The sequence below is a fragment of the Hesperophylax consimilis genome, unplaced genomic scaffold (assembly GCF_061612785.1).
Source record: "Hesperophylax consimilis isolate HC1 unplaced genomic scaffold, BYU_Hcon_1.0 scaffold_252, whole genome shotgun sequence".
NCBI classification, from domain to species: Eukaryota; Metazoa; Arthropoda; class Insecta; order Trichoptera; family Limnephilidae; genus Hesperophylax; species Hesperophylax consimilis.
In genome coordinates, this window is record NW_028301445.1 from 12,501 (window position 1) to 17,500 (window position 5,000).

Genomic DNA, 5,000 nt, shown 5'->3' on the forward strand with positions numbered 1-5,000 from the left:
TTATTTACCGAGACCGAGCGCCTTGTGCCCGGTTTCGCGAGCCGCCCGAGGCCCGACGGCCCGGCCGCCTGCGCGCCTTCGAGGGGTCGGAGCGGGCGCATCGCGCTCGGCGCCGTCCCGAGCGAGAACGCGACCCGGCACAGCTTTGTGCCCGCCGAGTGTGGCGGGCTCTCGATGCACGGCGTTCGCAAACTGCGGCGGCCTATCGGTCGTGTCGGCGGTGTTATTTGCGAGAAACTACGTGACGCCCGCTTCTGCGCGGCGTTCGCGCTCATGTTTTGACTCTGGAGTTCCGCGCGAGCAGAATTTTCAAAAGCAAAGGCGGAGGATTTTATCCCCGTCTCACTGTTGCCTCGCCAAAGGCGTGCGCTTTCGGTGTACACGTTTTACGAATGGGAATTATAAATCGGACGATAGCGTCGTCGCGGGTGCGGTCTCTCTCTCTCGGGCGGGAGCCGTCCTACGCGCGCTTTCTTCGTTTGAAGCAAAAATTTTCCCGCGGAGCTTTCGTCTAGCGACGGTCGCCGAGCGGGAGAATATAGCGGTACGCATAATGAGCGTGACTCGTGCGGGTGACTCCGTCGCGTGTTCTTTAACGCCGTGTTGTCCGCGCCCTCTACGCGAGGGCGGGCCTCTGTCGTTCGGAGGATTAAAAACCCTCCGACGGTGGTGCAGCTCCCTGGTTGATCCTGCCAGTAATCATATGCTTGTCTCAAAGACTAAGCCATGCAAGTCTCAGTAAAAGCCGAATTAAGGTGAAACCGCGAATGGCTCAATATATCAGTTTTGGTTCCTTAGATCGTACACGGTTACTTGGATAACTGTGGCAATTCTAGAGCTAATACATGCAAACGAGGTTCTGACCGGTAACGGGAGGAATGCTTTTATTAGATCAAAAACCAATCGGCGGCGGGGTTCGCGCCCCGTCCGTCGCCATTCGAGATGACTCTAGATAACTTTGAGCTGATCGCACGGTCTAGCACCGGCGACGCATCTTTCAAATGTCTGCCTTATCAACTGTCGATGGTAGTTTATGCGACTACCATGGTTGTCACGGGTAACGGGGAATCAGGGTTCGATTCCGGAGAGGGAGCCTGAGAAACGGCTACCACATCCACGGAAGGCAGCAGGCGCGCAAATTACCCACTCCCGGCACGGGGAGGTAGTGACGAAAAATAACGATACGGGACTCGTCCGAGGCCTCGTGATCGGAATGATTACACTTTAAATCCTTTAATGAGGATCCATTGGAGGGCAAGTCTGGTGCCAGCAGCCGCGGTAATTCCAGCTCCAATAGCATATACTAAAGTTGTTGCGGTTAAAAAGCTCGTAGTTGAAATTGTGTCCTGCGGTGTCGGTCTACCGAATGCGGTACGACAGGCACGTCTGCGGGGCTTCTCGCCGGTGCGTCCACCGCCGGCGTGTGTCGGTCGGCCTCACGGTCGGCCGCGCACCGAGGCGGGCCGTCGCGGCTGTTTACTTTGAACAAATTAGAGTGCTCAAAGCGGGCTAACACTTGCCTGAATATTGTACGCATGGAATAATAGAATAGGACCTCGGTTCTGTTTTGTTGGCTTTCTGATACCAGAGGTAATGATTAATAGGGACGACTGGGGGCATTCGTATTGAGACGTTAGAGGTGAAATTCTTGGATCGTCGCAAGACGGACTAAAGCGAAAGCATTTGCCAAAGGTGTTTTCATTAATCAAGAACGAAAGTTAGAGGTTCGAAGGCGATTAGATACCGCTGTAGTTCTAACCATAAATGATGCCAGCCAGCGATCCGCCGAAGTTTCATAATTTTAACCCGGTGGGCAGCTCCCGGGAAACCAAAGCTTTCGGGCTCCGGGGGGAGTATGGTTGCAAAGCTGAAACTTAAAGGAATTGACGGAAGGGCACCACCAGGAGTGGAGCCTGCGGCTTAATTCGACTCAACACGGGAAAACTCACCAGGCCCGGACACTGGAAGGATTGACGGATTAACAGCTCTTTCTCGATTCGGTGGGTGGTGGTGCATGGCCGCTCTTAGTTGGTGGAGCGATTTGTCAGGTTAATTCCGGTAACGAACGTAACTCTAGCCTATTAAATAGACGTGCAACCGGTATCACGAGGGTCCGTGTGCGCGCGGCTTCGGCGTTCGCGCGTCGGGGTCGTGCGTTTCGCGGTCTTCACTACCGGCGTACAATGAAAATCTTCTTAGAGGGACCGGCGGTATATATAGCCGCACGAGATTGAGCAATAGCAGGTCTGTGATGCCCTTAGATGTCCTGGGCCGCACGCGCGCTACACTGAAGGGATCAGCGTGTCCTCCTTGGCCTAACGGCCCGGGTAACCCGATGAAACCCCTTCGTGATAGGGATTGGGGTTTGCAATTCTCCCCCATGAACGAGGAATTCCTAGTAAAAGCGAGTCACCAGCTCGCGTTGATTGCGTCCCTGCCCTTTGTACACACCGCCCGTCGCTACTACCGATGGATGATTTGGTGAGGTCTTCGGACTGGTGCGCGGAAGCTCTCACGGGCATCCGACGCGTCGGAAAGTTTGACCGAATTTGATCATTTAGAGGAAGTAAAAGTCGTAACAAGGTTTCCGTAGGTGAACCTGCGGAAGGATCATTTCCTGTGTTTAATGTTTGTGCTTTCCATGATATGAAATATTATTATGAAACAAAACATATTATACATATAAACCATAATCGAACGAATGCTAAATTACTGCGTCGGAGATCGCCCTAGGGCGCCGATGCGAACCGAGAACCGCCGGCGTCGAGCGGAGGAGGGCTCCGTCCTCTATCCGCTCGTCCGGTGAAATTTTACCCGTCGCCGTGAAGGCGGCGGTACAAAATTAATCTTTTTGTCGAATGGAATTATAAACATTTCGAAAACGCAAACCAAATTGTAAAAACCGAAAACTAAAACGTATCTATTTATGTTTGTTTTATCATTATTACCCTGAACGGCGGATCACTCGGCTCGTGGGTCGATGAAGAACGCAGCTAAATGCGCGTCAGAGTGTGAACTGCAGGACACATGAGCATCGACATTTCGAACGCACATTGCGGTCCGAGCAAGACGTAGTTTGTCGACGGACCACTCCTGTTTGAGGGTCGCGCACACAATGCGACCAGACTGTTCTCTCGCCCCCGTCCTCGGACGGGGGCGCGCAGAGCGAGCGTTGCCGGCGTCGCCGGGGCCCGCGCGCGTCGTCTCCTCGGAGACGCGCGCCGGGACCTCGGCGTCCGGTTAAATTTGACGAAGTGCTCTCTCGATGCGCGCGATTTCCGCTTGCGTTATACCAAACGCGGAGGAACGCGTGCGAGCCTTGAGCTAGCGACGACGCTGAAAACTGGGCAGTCTACCGCGCGAGCGGTCGGCTGTCCGGGGCGATCTTCGCGCTCTCGGCCGCGCGCACCTCCGCGGACGCTCGTCGGTTTCGCGCCCGCTTGACAGAGTCTGCACGGGCGAGAATACGCGCACACTGTTGCTTTGCGTACTTCTCGAATTTATAAAATTTTTGTTGTCGACCTCAAATCAGGAGAGATCACCCGCCGAACTTAAGCATATCAGTAAGCGGAGGAAAAGAAACTAACGAGGATTCCCCGAGTAGCGGCGAGCGAAACGGGAAGAGCCCAGCGCTGAATCCTGCGGCCCCGGCGGGCCGCCGGGAAATGTAGCGTTCGGGAGGAGAGTTATACATACACGCGCGGTCATTAGTCACGGCTGCCTGTCCAAGTTCATCTTGAACGGGGCCCGCTTACCCGCAGAGGGTGCCAGGCCCGTGGTGACGGTAGCCGGCCGCGACGGTCTCTCTCCCTAGAGTCGGGTTGCTTGAGAGTGCAGCCCTAAGTGGGTGGTAAACTCCATCTAAGGCTAAATACTACCACGAGACCGATAGCGAACAAGTACCGTGAGGGAAAGTTGAAAAGAACTTTGAAGAGAGAGTTAAAGAGTACGTGAAACCGTTCAGGGGTAAACCTGTGGAACTCAAACGAGCGAACGGGGAGATTCATCGTGTCTTCCGTCGGGGCTCGCGCCTCGCGCAAACCTTCGCCTTCGGCTTTCGGGTCGGGGCGGTGGGTGCGCGGGTGCGCCGTCAGGCTCCCGGAGCGCGTGCACTTCTCCCTTAGTATAACACCGCGACCCGTCGCGCCGCGGTCGAATGCGCCGTGCGGTTGACCCGTCTCGCTCTGCGAGGCGGAGCCGCGGTGTCCACGGCCGCGGCGTACATTACGCAGCGACGGTAGAGAACGAGGATCGCGTCCGCCCCTCGCGGGCGTCCGTCGCGCTGCAGCGGCGTCCTTCGCGTGGCCCCCGGCGTCTAGTGCGTCGCGGGTGTCGCGCGTCGGGTGTCCGTCGTTAGCGGCGCGCTCTCGGACGGGACGCGTCCCGGTCGGCGGTGGTTTTGTTTTGGGCACTCACAGGACCCGTCTTGAAACACGGACCAAGGAGTCTAGCATGTGCGCGAGTCATTGGGAACACTGATAAACCCAGAGGCGAAATGAAAGTGAAAGGCCGGCCTCGAGCCGGTCGCAGGGAAGATGCGCGGGCGTCGTCAGACGCCCCGCCGCATTCCCGAGGCGTTTCGAGAAAGCCCCCGTGCGATTATCGAGACGCACTGAGAGCGTACACGCTGGGACCCGAAAGATGGTGAACTATGCCTGGTCAGGTCGAAGTCAGGGGAAACCCTGATGGAGGACCGAAGCGATTCTGACGTGCAAATCGATCGTCCGAACTGGGTATAGGGGCGAAAGACTAATCGAACTATCTAATAGCTGGTTCCATCCGAAGTTTCCCTCAGGATAGCTGGCGCTCGAGAAACATGACGGTTTTCGGACCGCCATTCGCACAGTCTCATCCGGTAAAGCGAATGATTAGAGGCATTGGGGCCGAAATGGCCTCAACCTATTCTCAAACTTTAAATGGGTGAGATCTCCTTCTTGCTCGAAGATGAAGTAGGAGCTCGGATGGGAGTGCCAAGTGGGCCAATTTTGGTAAGCAGAACT

The 5,000-nt window shown here is 55.9% G+C and overlaps 2 non-coding genes and 1 pseudogene across 2 annotated transcripts; all 3 read left to right on the top strand.

Moving 5' to 3' along the window:
- The first annotated feature begins 676 nt into the window (after nt 1-676).
- LOC149408488 (small subunit ribosomal RNA) lies at nt 677-2,616 on the top strand. The gene has a single exon (XR_016305564.1). It is a non-coding gene; the product is annotated as a small subunit ribosomal RNA (ribosomal RNA).
- Nucleotides 2,617-2,945: 329 nt separating this feature from the next.
- LOC149408489 (5.8S ribosomal RNA) lies at nt 2,946-3,107 on the top strand. The gene has a single exon (XR_016305562.1). It is a non-coding gene; the product is annotated as a 5.8S ribosomal RNA (ribosomal RNA).
- Nucleotides 3,108-3,518: 411 nt separating this feature from the next.
- LOC149408490 (large subunit ribosomal RNA) overlaps nt 3,519-5,000 on the top strand; it is a 4,816-nt pseudogene continuing 3,334 nt past the window's right edge.